A 16,933-nucleotide genomic window follows, 5' to 3' on the forward strand; every position below is an offset into this window, starting at 1 on the left:
ATAGTATATATATGTATGTATATATGTATATATACTCTATATATATGTATATATACACATATATATGTATATATATAGAGAGAGAGAGAGAAAGAGAGAGAGCGAGTAGGTGCTCAATAAATCTTGATAAATTGAATTAGTAGTGTGTGTTTGGACTGGAATAGGGTAGGAATCGGAGAATGACCTTGGCTAGAATATAACTTTTTTTTTTTTTTGAGATGGAGTTTCACTTTTGTTGCCCAGGCTGGAGTGCAATAGTGCGATCTCAGTTCACTGCAACCTCTACCTCCAGGTTCAAGTGATTCTCCCACCTCAGCTTCCCAAGTAGCTGGGATGACAGGTGTGCACCACCACCTCCAGCTAATTTTGTAGTTCTGTAGAGATGGGGTTTCCCCATGTTGGTCAGGCTGGTCTCGAATTCCCAACCTCAGGTGATCTGCCTGCTTTGTCCTCCCAAAGTTCTGAGATTAGAGCGTGAGCTACCATGCCCAGCCTAAAATATAACTTTTTAAATAAGCTTATATGCTTGCAATGTATCAGTTGGGCCATGCAGGTTTTACTAGAAACCCTGATTATTGCAAGAGTATTCAAATTCTGAAATTTAAAAGTTTAATGCAATTTAAATCAAAATGTCCAACAACTTAAACATTTTCAGTTATAAGTATTTCAGTGTGTTTCTCTAGATGATAATGTCTTTATATAACCTCAATATTAGTATCACAATTGCAGAAATTAACAACCATATATTTTAAAAGGTAGACATTCTTAATTATTACCAAGTTTCCAACTTCTACCTACTGATTATTTCTTGCCTCTCTCCCAGTCCACCTTTATTTTGCTTCTTCCACTCTGCTGTTTTGCTTCCTTAGAAAAGTGAGTCTTATGAGTTTGGGGGAATATGACTAGTCTCCCTGGATCACTCATGGGGTCTTGGGCTTGAATAATTTGTCAGTTAAACTTCTCAGGAACAAAGAATATAAGCCTTTTTTATGTGTATATACTGGGCCAGGCACATGAGTACCACATCTCCTTTAATCTTCACAGTATCCCTACCAAGTCCATTTTATGAACAAATACCTGGTAATTAAAATTTTTAGGTCACTTTTGGATACCATGTATGAGTCTATGTAGGTGACTTAGACAAGGCAGAAAGAAGAATAAATGAAGCCAATGACCATTTGTTGATGACTTCTATAAACCAGGAACTATATTAGAAGCTTCTTTTTTTTTTTTTTTTTTTTTTGAGACGGAGTTTCGCTGTTGTTACCCAGGCTGGAGTGCAATGGCACGATCTCGGCTCACCGCAACCTCCGCCTCCTGGGTTCAGGCAATTCTCCTGCCTCAGCCTCCTGAGTAGCTGGGATTACAGGCACACACCACCATGCCCAGCTATTTTTTTTTGTATTTTTAGTAGAGACGGGGTTTCACCATGTTGACCAAGATGGTCTCGATCTCTTGACCTTGTGATCCACCCGCTTCGGCCTCCCAAAGTGCTGGGATTACAGGCTTGAGCCACCGCGCCCGGCCGCTAGAAGCTTTTTTATACATTTCAATTTTAACTCTCAACCCTGGAAGTAATTATCCTAATCCCAAGTTTACAGATAAAGAAACTGAAATTCAGAGACGTTAAATCTTTTGCTTATTTTTCAGACGCTTACTTCAAAAATATGAAGATCCTAAAAGAATGAGACACAAGTGGGCTTCACTAAATAGAATGAAAAATGAACTAAATGTTCTAGGCCTGTTCTGCGTGGTTTATCACAGATTCTTACCAAAACCCTACAACAGGCATCCCCAAACTTTTTACACAGGGGGCCAGTTCACTGTCCCTCAGACCGTTGGAGGGCCGCCACATACTGTGCTCCTCTCACTGACCACCGATGAAAGAGGTGCCCCTTCCTGAAGTGCGGTGGGGGCCCGGATAAATGGCCTCAGGGGGCCGCATGCGGCCTGCGGGCCGTAGTTTGGGGACGCCTGCCCTACGAGATATGTATCATTTACCCACCTTTTAAAGATTAGGATCAGCAAGGCTAAGTCACTTATCCAAGGCACATGGCTAATAAAGTAACACAAGGGGGACTTGGATCCAGGTCCACTCCCAAATTTATGCTTACCCCCTTGCACTGTGCTGTTATTTCTCCAGTTACTGCTAAATCTGAACATACAGAATTGTCCTTGTACCTCACTTATGGCAATTAACACATTATTCTGTATTATAATATATGTATTATAGTTCATTGTATTCTGAAATAATATAAACTACATGATGGCAGGGATCTTTATGTTTTGTTCACTGATATATCCCAAAGGCCTAGAACGGTACCTGGTATATAATAGGTGTTCAATAAATATTTATTGCATGAGTATGTATGACTTTTGCTTCCATGAGATGTACAGTTCCAAATAAGTCTTGGTCATCTAAGATAGCAACTAGCATAGTGCCATACCCCTAATAAAAAGCCAATAATAATGCCTGTAAATCGGATTTTTCCCAAGTGTTATCATGTATGCTAACTGTTAGCATAAATTGAAAACCCAAGGCTAAGATTTATAGGAGGTGTCAGGGTGGAGAGAGACAGTCCCCAGAGGAAGCTGTGACACTTCAAGTGAAGGAAGAGGAGGGACAACTTTCCGGGAAGCAGAATGTGCCCTCCCTCTACAGAAATTGTGAAGGTTAACAACCCCGAAGTACTAGCCTGAGAGTAAGCTAGAAGGCCTGCGGGGCTGAGGGCAGCCACAAATCGCTGTGTAGCCTGTGGAAGCAGAGTGAGTCTGATCTCAACCTGAGCTACTGTAACTCCAGTTCATGCAAACCCTCACCTCTACACCGGGCAACTCAGCCTGCTACAGTGGAAGGACAATAGATATCTCCTGCCTACCTCTAAGATTTGGTGGGCCCTGGTGGAGAAGCATGACCCAGATGTTACATAACATCATTACCTTTGATCTTCATGCTCATCCTGTGAAACAGAGCAGTTATTCTTTTTTTTTTTTTTTTTTTTTGAGACGGAGTTTCGCTCTTGTTACCCAGGCTGGAGTGCAATGGCGCGATCTCGGCTCACCGCAACCTCCGCCTCCTGGGTTCAGGCAATTCTCCTGCCTCAGCCTCCTGAGTAGCTGGGATTACAGGCACGTGCCACCATGCCCAGCCAATTTTTTGTATTTTTAGTAGAGACGGGGTTTCACCATGTTGACCAGGATGGTCTCGATCTCTTGACCTCGTGATCCACCCGCCTCAGCCCCCCAAAGTGCTGGGATTACAGGCTTGAGCCACCGCGCCCGGCCCAGTTATTCTTATAATGTGATCTACAAGTCTACCTCTTTTTATTTTTTTTTCTTTTTTAAAAAAATTTATTTCAATAGCTTTGGAGTTACAAGTAGTTTTTTGGTTATATGGATGAATTGTATAATGGTGAAGTCTGGACTTTTAGTGTGCCTGTTGTCGGAACAGTATACTCTGTACTCAATAGATAATTTCATCCCTCATTGCTCTCCCACCCTCCCCTTTTCTGAACTTCTATTGTTTCTATGTATACTACTCTGTATGATCTGTATACCCATAGATTAGCTTCCACTCACAAGTGAGAACATGTGATATTTGGTTTTACACTCCTGAGTTATTTCACTTAATATAATGACCTCCAATTCCATCCACGTTGTTGGAAATCATAGTATCTCATTCTTTTTTTTAATGGCTGAATAGTACCCCATTGTGTGTACGTGCCACATTTTCTTTATGCATTCGTCTGTTGATGGAACTTAGGTTGCTTCCAAACCTCAGCTATTGTGAATAGAGCTGCAATAAACATGGGCGTACAGATATCCCTTGAATTTTCTGATTTTCTCTTTTGGGGTATCTACCTTGGAATTGAATTGCAGGATCGTATAGTAACTTCATTTTTAGTGCTTGTTTGTTTGTGAGTTTATTTTGAGACTGGGTCTTGCTTTGTTACCCAGGCTGGAGTGCAGCGGCACAAACACTGTTCACTGCAGCCTCAACCTCCCAGGCTTAAACAATCCTCCCACCTCAACTCCCCAAGTAGCTGGGACTGCAGGCATAAGCCACCACGCCTGGCTAATTTTTGTATTTTTTGTAGAGATGGGGTTTCACCATGTTGCCCAGGTTGGTCTCAAACTCCTGAGCAAAAGCAGTCAGCCCACCTTGACCTGCCAAAGTGTTGGGATTAGAGGTGTGAGCCACTGTGGCTGACCTCATTTTTAGTTTTTTAAGAAACCTCCAAACTGTTCTCTATAGTGGTTGTATTAATTTACATTCTCACCAGCAGTATATAAGGGTTCCCTTTTCTCCACATCCTTGCCAGGGTTTGTTATTGTCTGTCTTTTGGATAAAATCCATTTTAACTGGGGTGAGATGATATCTCATTATACTTTTGATTTATATTTCTCTGATGACCAATGATGTTGAGCACATTTTCATATACCTGTTTAGCAGTAACTTCTTTTCTCTCTTATTATTGGATCCCTCATTAACACTCAACAAAGTTGTCTACTCACTTTCTTCCTTTCTGGATGATCCTCCTTACTCTACTTTAGTGTCTCAGCTTCCTCTTACCTCTAAATGTTAGAGTCCACCCAGGACTTGGCCTTCGGCCCTCTTCTCTTTTCTTTCTATCCTAGTCAATCTTAAGCATTTCCAAAGTTAATGATCCCATAGATACTGATGAATTCCAAATTTATATCTCTAGACCAGAACTTTGATCTGAGTTTCAGATCCACTTTTGCGTGCATTCATTCAACAAACATTTATTGAGTGCCCATTGTGTGCCAATTGCTGTTCTAGGCACTTTGTTTTCATCATTAAAAAAAGCAGACAGAAAGCAGCTTTTATTTTACTTACATGGAAGGAAGAAAAAGGCAATACATAAATTAAGTAGGTAATATAGTATACTAGAAAATCATGTGTTCTATGGTAAAAAGGAAAAAGCTGGGTGATGGAAAGTTGAGAGCCCTGGGAAGGGTGTTGCAGTGTTAAATTGAGTGGTCAAGATAGGCTTCCTTGAGAAAGTGATATATGAGCCAAGATTTGAAGGAAATGAGAAAATTAGCCTTGTGGATATCTAGAGGAAAAATGTGCTAAGCAGCCAGTGCAAAGGCCCTGCAGTGGGAGTTTGGTATGTTTTAGCAAAGAGGCTAGAATGGAGTAAATGAGAGGTAGAGTTATAGATCACGTTGGAGTGTTAAAAAAGGGAATGGGCAGATCATGTAGAGTCTCGTAGGCCATTGTAAGCATTTTAGCTTTTACTCTGAGAAAAATATGGAGCCTTTGAAGGACTGGAGGCAGAGGACAGACATTACCAAGTTATGTTTTAAAAGGATGACTGGCTGCTGTAGGGAGGCAAGAAGAGTTGGAGGGAAATCAACTAGAAGATTATTGCAATCGAACTGTCTACTTGATAGCTCTTCTTGGATGTTTTAGAGGTATCTCAGACTCAACAAAAGATGTCCCCCTTTTGCCTTCCCACAAAAACCAACCTCATCCTCTTCCATTGTTCTCTATTTCAGTGAATCGTTCTACCATGGTCAAGGAGAAACCTGCCCATCATCCTTGATTCCTTCCTCTCCCTCATCCTCCCTATTCAATTCCACACCAAATCTCATTGATTTTTATCTCCTATTACATTTCTCTAATCTCCCCATGTCTGTCTGTCTCCACTCATATTTCAGACCACCATCATCTCTAGCTACATCATCTTGAAGTTCTACAGCAACCTCCTAATGGTCTCTGTTCTTCTCTAGTGCATTCTCTACAGAGCAGTTAAATTGATCTTTTCAAAATGCAGGCCTGCTTAAGTAAATGCTTCTGTTTAAAACCCTTCACTTGCCTTTCACTATTCTCAGGATGGCCCACAAGATTCTGTGTGGTGTGCTCTGTTTCCATCTCCAGCCTTAACTCAGCTCATCCTTTCCCTTGCTTATTACGTTCTAATTACACTTTCATTTCCTTGACTGAACCAAACCCTTTCCCAACTCAAGACCTGCATATTTGCTTATTTCCATGCTTATTATCTTTGTCTACCATATTCTTCCTTCCATATGCTTTTGTGGCTAACTACAACATCAGATCTTTTTTTTCTTTTTTCTTTTTTTTTTTTAAGACAGTCTTGCTCCATCGCAAGGCGCCAGGCTGGAGTGCAGTGGCACAATCTCAGCTCACTGCAACCTCCGCCTCTCGGGTTCAAGCAATTCTCCTGCCTCAGCCTTCCGAATAGCTGGGACTACAGACGTGCACCACCACACCCAGCTAATTTTTGTATTTTTAGTAGAGACGGGGTTTCACCATGTTGGCCAGGATGGTCTCGATCTCTTGACCTTGTGATCCGCCCACCTCGGCCTCCTAAAGTGCTGGGATTACAGGTGTGAGCCACCGCGCCCTGCCCCATCAGATCTTAGCTTAAATAACATTAGTGAGGGAGGCTGATCATCCCTGAATACCCATCTAATTTAGGCTTTCCCATTAATCTTTCTCATAGTTTTTTTTTTTCTCATAGTTTTCTTTCCCTTTGTAGTATTTATTATAATTTCTAAATTTCTAGATTGATAAAAACTGAACTGCATATCTAAACACATTAATAAATACTGCTTAGCACCTTTCTATATGCTGGTAACTTGGAATAACTCTGTGAGTCATATAAGTTCCATGAGGCCAAGAGTCATGTCCTTCTCATTTTCCACTGTATCCCCAGTGGATAATATAGTGTCTAACACATATCAGGCACTCTTAAATACTGTTTGAACAAATGAAGAAAAATTTTTTACTTACCCTTAAGCTAGCTCTATACAAGTCTCTAATTCCACCATTAGAGGGCATGTAGGGTCAAAGTTTCATTCAATAAATATCCACTGGGTAGGTATCTAGACAAGCACTGTGATCTGCTCTATTGCAGGCCCAAAGAATTTAGCAAAAGATGCCTTGAAAACCTTGTTTCTAAATAGGGATGCAAGGCATACATTGTACAGCAAGATGTCTACCTGTAATTATTCATAGAATGTGCCATTGCTTTTCCCACTCATTGAACAAAGTGTATTTTTGGTTCAAAATGGGTATTATTAGCTTAGGAGTGTTCTCAGGGGAAGGTTACCTGACCCTTTGGGTGTCACCTTACTTAGTTTTTCTATATTTCTGTGTCTGGTCCTAAGCTTTGCCCACTTGGGAATTTAATTTTGTCATCCCAGGGGTAGTAGGGAAAATATCGTTTTTTAGCCCACACTAGCCAAGGTCACAAGGCTAGAATACAATTTATTGAATTAGCATAAGAAAAAAAGAATTGCTAAGCACCTGATAGTCACATTAGCCTGTAGTAAAATCCACATGGGAAGCCAAAAGATAATAGGAAGGTAGCTTTATGTGTGTAGCACCACTGCAAGGGGAGTTGGTTGCATAATCTTAACATTTTGTGGCAGCCAACTATAATGGTCTGATCCATCCGTCTTCAGTATGGGGACGTGTTTACCCCAGTGAATGGAAAATAGATTTCTTGAGCCAGAGGTTCTTCCTAGCCTTGGAAGTGTTGCTTTGCCAAGAACTTCCTTCTGAAAATCCGTATTTCCAATATTTCCAACGGACCTTCTTCCTCTCAATGGACTCTCTCTTTGTTTAGATATGATAATAATGTTGTTTGGGTTACTGTCTAGACTGGCTTTCAGCCTGGAACCTCTGCTGTCTCTTTTAAGGTGACTTTGTACCTTTGGTCTTATCTAATGTGTTTTAATTTTATTCATCAAATTCTCAGAGTTTAGTGGGTGCATTTCGGGGTCCTCTGGGAATCTTTCTAGTACAATTCTCAAATGAAAGAAGGAAATACATTTCTGATCCAAGAGTCGCTGCTATTTTTTCGGGTGGAATAAAAATTTTTCAGTGGTAGGAATGATTAATTTTGTTTTGGGGAGTGTATTAGTCTGTTTTCACAGTGCTGATAAAGACATATCTGAGACTGAGTAATTTATAAAGAAAAAGAGGTTTAATGAACTCACAGTTCCACATGGCTAGGGAGGCCACACAATTAAGGCGGAAGGCAAAAGGCACATCTTATATGGAAGCAGGCAAGAGAGAAGGAGAGCCGAACAAAAGGGGAAACCCCTTATAAAGCCATCAGGTCTAGTGAGACTTCCTACCACCAGAACAGTATGGGGGAAAGTGCCCCCCCCATGATTCACTTATCTCCCACTGGGTCCTTTCCACAACAGGTGGGAATTATGGAAGCTACAATTCAAGATGATATTTGGGTGAGGACACAGCCAAACTGGAAGAGGTAACGTTAGAGCTGAATAGCAGATTAGAAGCTCTAGATGTGGAATGGAGAATATGAAAATTTCCAAGTAGAAAGAACAACTTATACACATGTTACAGTGTACTTGTAAGGCATTGTTGCATATTAGGATAAGACACAGCCCAATGGATGTTTAGATAGATTCAATGACAGAAAGCTCAGATACATCTCCTGTTGCATGACTCTCAGTGGGCCTTACAAACCCTAGGACACAGCAGCTATTGCTCATTCTGTCTGAAACACTGCATGCAATCCAAGCCTTGATCCTTAAATTATTAAAATCTCTTCTAAATACAGAAACATAAATATGAGAGTGCTTCCTCCATAAGCTTCTACAGCATTTTTTCCTCTCATGGCCTTTATAAAGCACAGTTATTTGTGTAAATATACAAATTTGATCTGCCCTCCTCTCCATCCCCCTCCCCCACTCTTCCTGGAAGAGAAATTGCTTTACTATTTTCGATATTTGTCATTCCTATGTCTGTCTTTACATTTTTACTGCATTTGTCAGAAACATGAGTGTTTTACAGGTTTTTAAATCTGATTTAAATGACATGAAATATCATTCTACAGCTTGCTGTTTTCATTCATTTCATTTACGTCTTAACATTCATCTATATTACATTCTATTTCTTTCATTTTAACTGTTATTTTATGTTCCATTATATACTTATAATCATAATTTGGTGATCTTTTCATTTCTTCTTGAATATATAAGTTATGTTTATATTTTTGGGTTAACACAGACAACCATTTTGGAAAACATTTCCCAATATCTAATAAAGTTGAAAGTGCACATGCTTTTCAACTAAACAAATCCATTTCTAGATATATACACTGGGTCTGCACTGTCCAGCATGGTAGCCATTAACCAAATGTGACCATTTAAATTAAAACTTTAAATAATTAAAGTTAAAAATTAAAATAGTATTTAAATTTCATCTCCTCAGTTGAACTAGCCACATTTCAGGTGTCTAATATCCACAGGTGGCTAGTACGTACTAAGTTGAACCACAGAGATGTAGAGCATTTCCACCATCACAGACATTCTAATGAACTCTCCAGTGCTGCCCTGGAGAATAATTTTATTTGTATTTTCCCAGTATACCATGAACATAAAAAGCACTAAATATGGAATGAATTAATGTGAAAATGTTGCATTACAGAGCTATATATGGTGCTAAATGAGTTCCGGGAAAAAGAGCTATATGAGGTTAGAGGGGGTGATTGGGTATAAGGGTCCTGGCCATGGGTTTGGAGGAGAATTGAGTAAGGTATGTATCCAAGGCAATCAACTGCAGCATAACAAGAAGAAGAGCTGGAAATCATTATTGCAGAGAAAATAAGATAGCTGAAAAACAGAGAAGCTGTAGCAAGAATCAGATCCAAAGCAAGACTCTGAGAGGGGAAAATGAGCTATGAGGTCAGAAGCGAAAAAGATTAAAAGGAGACCAAGTGGAGTGCAATGCAGGTCAGAGAGAGCAGTTCAGGACAGAGGCTGTGAATAATGTAAAGGTATCTGAAGTCTGCACTCTGGGCTTTGAGGGCTAAGTAAACTCTCAACCCTAGGATCAAATATGTTTATTTCCTAAGTGTACTGCCATCACTCGTAAGACCTGTCCACTATTTTGGAAGCTATGGTTAACAGAGGGTTATCTGTAAACATGTAGAAGAATAGGATTTGGCTCCCACTACAGATAGCTATCAAAATTTGGAAGGACGAGGGTGATGTCTGAACTGGGCTGCTAAGAACTGAATTTCTGAGGTCAATTACTCTAGGAAGAGGAAGAGACCAGGAAGGGAGCAAATCAAAAAGGGAAGGAGGGTGAAAAGGCAAAGGTCAGCCAAAAATCGAATACATGAGAGAGGACATTGTATAGGTCTTAATATTGGTTTTCAGTTAATTGTAGAGTTACTTCTATAAACCTAAAAGCCAGCGGGAATGTGATGTGGGATTCAGAAGCTGTTGGTCTAATTTAGTCAAAAAGTACAGAGAGCTCTAGCCCCAGGCTTCTGCCTAGCTTTCTGAGCTGCTTTGTAGTCCACTCCTGGTTTTCACAAAAGTTTCTTCAGCTCTTTCCTGCCCCACCAACCCCACTAACTTTCAGAGTCAGAGGTACTGATTAAAAGATCTGATTCTCAACGTATTTTTTGGCAGGGAGAGAGGGCAGGTATGTGGCCACAGGGGACGTTCGGTATGAGCGAAAAATCAGAGACAACCATTTTAAAGTGCCTGAGTCAAGCAGGCTATCTTATGTCCCTCTCATATCGTGTAAAGTTCAGCTTAGCAAGAAAAATCTTATCTATCCTGCCTACCCCCTTCATGGTTTTACATATTATAGATAGGCTAAATTAATTTAAGCTTTCAGCTGTTATTTTCAAAACTCAATAGTCAGATTGGTGCCTACCTTTGATTACAAAGGTGTAAACAATTCTAGGGCCAGACCAAACAAAGCTCTGCTTATGTGTTTGCTTGCAACAGTACAATCTCATTTTTAACCATGGCTTTTGAGAATAGCAGCATATCACAGAAGGGCTAGAGACAGCTCACCCAAAGGGGCAAACAAACCATTCTATCTGACCTTAGGAAACGAATCCTTCAAGTGGAGACTGTGCATTATAAAGCAGCCAACTGTCTGCCTGCAGTGGGTTTGCAATCCCAGAAATCTGATGCCTTTCTATACTTCAAGCAATACTAACAGAGGTTTGTATTCCTCAGCAAGACCAGTCTGAATGAATTATGTGTGTGCATTGCTAATTCTTTACAAAGATTACAAGTCTTCATTCCCGAGAATATTTATTGTTCTGACTTCTTTACTTTTTCCCATCTCATATAACTTCATTCTTTCAACCTCAAATCCCTGTGCCCAGGCGAAAGCCAGTCTACTGAAATATGGGTAGCTGTCTTGGCATGCATGGGCAATCAGATGTTTGAAGAAAATTGATGAATAACCATGTGTCCAAGAGACCCAAAGGGCTTAGAGAATTAAAAGGCTTATTCTTATGGTTAAACACTGGGAATGCCATCTCATTCCTGCCCAGTGATTTATCTATTATCAGCTGGAAAGCCAACAGCAGATCCCTGGTTCATTGGCCAGGATGCAAACTAACACTTCTTTCAAGTCTCACTTTTGTTCTCAGGGTTAGGAACACTGCCATTATTCCAAAAAAAAAAAAAAAAAAAAATCTGATTGGCCCAGCCAATTGGACTTCTTAGGTCATAATTACAGTATCATGACATCAGCCTACATTTTCCTGGAATTGATTATTGAGACTCGTTATCTATATCTTTGTGTCCTGATACCACCATGTAGGACTCAATGGTTGAACCTACCGTACTATATACAACTAGGTTGAATGTTCCATAAGTCCTAGGACTATGAATAAACTGTTTCCTTAGGAAGATTTGAAAAAGTAATGGATAATCATAAATACTAACCTGTATTAAGTGCTTATGCACCTAGCATTAATGTTTGCATTATCTCATCGAATATTCACAACAAACCGACAAAGGTATGTACTATTATTCATATCCCTATATTTATAGTTGAGGAAACTGAGGTTCAGAAGGGTGAGGTAACTTGCCCAAGATTATACAGCTAATAAATACTGAATTGGAATTTACTCCCATGTCTTTTTTGATTCAGAGCATATACTCTTGCTTCTTCTTAGAAGGTGTCTGTCTGTTCCTTGCTTCACAAGCAAGAACTCATCTGATTTTAATTTGTTAGAAACTGAAAATACAGTAAAATAAACAGATGTTTCCTTTCTGGTGGAGTGGTAGGTTATACTGTACTGTTTTACATGTCAGCAATAGGTTTGAAGTCAATCGTGGAAATTTGTAGATCTCTCATCATAAGTGTTTATTGGGCATCTATTACGTATCTTAATCCCCCCATTTTTTTTTTTTGAGATGGAGTTTCACTCTTGTTACCCAGGCTGGAGTGCAATGGCACAATCTCGGCTCACCGCAACCTCCGCCTCCTGGGTTCAGGCCTGCCTCAACCTCCTGAGTAGCTGGGATTACAGGCACGTGCCACCATGCCCAGCTAATTTTTTGTATTTTAGTAGAGACGGGGTTTCACCATGTTGACCAGAATGGTCTCGATCTCTTGACCTTGTGATCTACCCGCCTCGGCCTCCCAAAGTGCTGGGATTACAGGCTTGAGCCACCGCGCCCGGCCTTAATCCCCAAATTTTAAATCACATGGTGAGTGATTCAAAGAAGTGTAAGGAATAGGAATTACCAGTAGTTAGTGCCTTACCAGAGAAATGAGGCTACCTGACAAAAACCACCTCAGAACACATATACACATGTAAAATAATACACCAATTCATGTGACAACTCTAAATGTTGTGTGAGACACTGAAGTGTTAATAGAAAGGACAGTGGTCTGAGAACCAGTGTTGTTTTAGAAATAATTGTGTAATGTTAACTTTCAATGCTGATTTTAAAATAAAGTGGGCCTACCTCAGTCATTCCGGGTTTCTTGACTAGAGGCAGAGGAGAAGAAATAATCAGGAAAGTCTTCATGGATGAGTGGACTGTGAAGGATGGGTAAAATTTGAGTTGGTGGGAAAGGGACAGGGGACTCCAGGACAAAGGAGGATCAAGGAAGGAAAAGTAGGAGTTAGGGTAGAGAGAAGGGAAATGAGCCCAGAGTATTAAATGGTTACAAAGGTATAACCAATTCAGGGGCCAGACCAAACAAAGCTCTGCTTATGTGTTTGATTGCAACAGTGCAATCTCTTTAACCATGAGTAGAGATATGCATACATGCTTTAAAGGAGCAAAACCCATAGTTAGGCATAAAAAAACTCAGGGACCAATGGATTGATTAAGTTGATTGAATTTTATTGTGGTAAAATATACATAATATAAATTTTACTATTTTAACCATTTAAAAAGTACAATTCATGGCATAGAGAACATTCCCAATATTGTGCAACCATCACGTCTATTAGTTCCAGAACTTTTTCACCACCTCAAAGGGGAACCCTGTACCCATTAAGCAACTACTCCTCATTAACCTCTCTCCCCAGCCCCTGACAACCACTAATCTTTTGTCTCTATAGGATTTACTCATTCTGAATATTTCACATAAATGAAATCATAGAATATATGGCCTTTTGTCTGGCTTCTTTAATTTAGCATAAACTTTTTGACATTCATCTTTGTTCTTATATGTATCAGAATTTCATTTCTTTTTACGGCTGAATTGTATTGTATTTATGGCTGAATTCCATTGTATGGATATACCACGTTTTGTTTATTCATTTATCTGTTGATAGACAGTTGGGTTGTTCCCACCTTTTGACTACTATTGTGAATAGAGCTGCTGTGAACATTGGTGTAGAAGATTTTGTTCGGACATTTGTTTTCCATTCTTTTGGGTACGTATCTAGCAATGCAGTTGCTGAGTCATATGGCAATTCTATGTTTAATTTATTGAGGAACTTCCAGGCTTTTAATGTAAATCTCTCATATTAGTTAAAAACAAGGGCTGTAAAGTTTGAGTTGAATCCTGGCTTTGCTACTTGCTAGTTGGCTGACCTTGGCCAAGTGATATAACCTCTTAGCCTCATTTCTCTCATCTGCTGTATAGGGTTATTTTGCGGATTACATGCCATGATGCATATAAAGTCTCAACACAGTGCCTGACATATATTAAGCACTAGATACCTGGCAGCTACTAGGAATATCCTATAGTAGTCTCATTCAAAATATTATGTGTAGTTAACATCACAGACAAGTAGAGGCATGACCCTCTTATTTATTTTGCTACATACCTCTTCACCCCCACCTTGTAGAGCTTTGGAAGTGTTCTGTATTTCCAGAATAATTACCCACCCTGGTTTCTTAATCCCCAAATTTTAAATTGTTAGAATCGTGCATATATGTATGTATGTATATGTGCATGTGTTTTGGTATATATTTACATACACACATATATATATATATATATATATACATACTTTCATGTACTGTACACACAATTATTCAAGTGAAAACATTTCTATAAAATCTCAGAAGCTTGTGTGTCTTTTATAAAACACACTTTCTAGGAAAAGGCAATGCAATTCAGTAGTTAAGAAAATATGTTTGAATAAAAAATAGACATGGGAATGAATGAAAATTCAGTGTTTATTAGCTGTGTAATATTGGGAAAGTCACCTCATCCATCTAAGCCTCAGTTTCCTCATCTGTAAACCCAGAATATGAATAGTGGTACCCACCTTTGTGACTTTTTGTGAAAATTAAATGGGATAATGCAAACATTAGTGCTAGGCACACAGCAAGCACTCAATCTTCAGTCTGCTGCTACAGAGATACCAATGACTTTGACCTTCCTTGCTTTCCCACACACCACAAGCCATCAAAGTGGCCCATAGGAGTTAAAGAGCCAAAGGCTTTAGCAAGACCTGAAAGAATATCAAATGGTCAATAAAGAGTTTTTCCAAATGAAATGAAATTATACTGTAAAAAAAGCTGCTCGGCCGGGTGCGGTGGCTCAAGCCTGTAATCCCAGCACTTTGGGAGGCCGAGGCGGGTGGATCACGAGGTCGAGAGATCGAGACCATCCTGGTCAACATGCTGAAACCCCGTCTCTACTAAAAATACAAAAAATTAGCTGGGCATGGTGGCGCGTGCCTGTAATCCCAGCCACTCAGGAGGCTGAGGCAGGAGAATTGCCTGAACCCAGGAGGTGGAGGTTGCGGTGAGCCGAGATCGGGCCATTGCACTCCAGCCTGGGTAACAAGAGCAAAACTCCGTCTCAAAAAAAAAAAAAAAAAAAAAAAAAAAGCTGCTCAAAACTCTACAATCTCAAATGTATCCTTTGAGTACCCTGCTTATGATTACTCTCAGTTGGTAATTACATTTTTCTTTTTTTCTTCTTTTTTTTTGAGACGGAGTTTCGCTCTTGTTACCCAGGCCGAAGTGCAATGGCGCAATCTCGGCTCACCGCAACCTCCGCCTCCTGGGTTCAGGCAATTCTCCTGCCTCAGCCTCCTGAGTAGCTGGGATTACAGGCACGCGCCACCATGCCCAGCCAATTTTTTGTATTTTTTGTAGAGACGGGGTTTCACCATGTTGACCAGGATGGTCTCGATCTCTTGACCTCGTGATCCACCTGCCTCGGCCTCCCAAAGTGCTGGGATTACAGGCTTGAGCCACCGCGCCCGGCTGGTAGTTACATTTTTCTAAGAGGAAGTAGCTGTCCATCTACACAGAACACTTTCATAGAGTATTGAGCTGAAAGGGAAGATGGCGGTGAAAGGAGGTAACATCTGTAATACTCTGTGCATTCAATTTGTCTTATTTGATCATAACAACCCTGTTGTGAGGTAAATATCCTTATTCCCATTTTGGAACTGCAGAAACTGGGGCTCAGAAGTAATTTGCTCAGAACTAGCAAGTGTCAGAAGCAAGATTTGAACCCAGATCTTTCTGAAAACTTCAATTTACTATACCACACACTTACTTTAAAGAACTTCTGAGATTTTCTTTTGTTCTTGGTGAAGCAGAAACCAAGAAAGGTAAAGTAAGTTGTCCAAGGTCAGTCAGCCAGTTATAATAATAAAGCAGAGACTGGAAACCAGTTCCAGGAGTGCCATCTCGTGTTACTTTATTGCCTCTAATAGATGAATAATGTAGCAGTTCATCAGTTAACAATGATTAAATGATTGGAGAAAATCTGAAAATAAATTCAATCCATAACGTATTTTCATTTCGTGTTTCACCAGCCTTATTGAAAAACTGTTTTGTATAGTTAGAAATGAACTAACGACCTGGCATTCTCTGATGTCTGTGTGCCCACTATATTCACTACTTGATGTTAAGAAGTTAATATGCAAATTCAGGCAGTCCACAGGTGCTTTCAGTTCTAGTTTATAACCACTGTGGTGGGTAATTTTATGTGTCAACTTGGCTAGGCTGTGGTGACCAGATGTTTGGTTAAATGCTAGTCTAGGTGTTATTGTAAAGACATTTTTAAGATGTGATGAACATTTAAATCAGGAGACTTTACAGTATAATTTGAAGTCAGGCAATGTAGTAACTCCAGCTTTATACTTTTTGCTTAGGATTGCTTTGGCTATTCAGGATATTTTATGGCTCCATATGCATTTTAGAATTGTTTTTTCTAATTCTGTGAAAAATGACCTTTATAATTTAATAGAAATTGCATTGAATCTGTAGATTGCTTTGGGCAGTATGGCCATTGTAAAAAAATTGATTATTCCAATCTATGAGCACGGGTTGTTTCTCCATTTGTTTGCATCATCTATAATATCTTTTCACCAGCATTTTGTAATTCTCCTGTAGAGATCTTTTACTTCCTTGGTTAAATGTATTCCTAGGTATCGTTTTGTAGCTATTGTAAATGGGATTGAGTTGTTGACTTGGTTTTTAGTTTTATTGTAATTAGTGTATAGAAACACTACTAATTTTGTCACATTGATTTTATGTTGTGCACATTTATCGAAGTCATTTATCAAATCTAAGATACTTTTTGGCACAGTTGTTAGGGATTTTCGATATAAGATCATATCATCAATGAACACAGATAATTTGACTTCCTCTTTTCCAATTTGGATGCCTTGTTTTTCCTTCTATTGCCTAAGTGCTTTAGCTAGGACTTCCA

At 39.6% G+C, this 16,933-nt stretch overlaps 1 protein-coding gene across 3 annotated transcripts in view; it reads left to right on the forward strand.

Moving 5' to 3' along the window:
- Window positions 1-16,933, forward strand: part of COL4A6 (collagen type IV alpha 6 chain) — a 309,755-nt gene that overhangs the window by 107,821 nt on the left and 185,001 nt on the right. The gene's annotated exons all lie outside the window — the stretch shown is intronic.

The sequence above is a fragment of the Saimiri boliviensis genome, chromosome X (genome assembly GCF_048565385.1).
Source record: "Saimiri boliviensis isolate mSaiBol1 chromosome X, mSaiBol1.pri, whole genome shotgun sequence".
Classification (NCBI taxonomy): Eukaryota; Metazoa; Chordata; class Mammalia; order Primates; family Cebidae; genus Saimiri; species Saimiri boliviensis.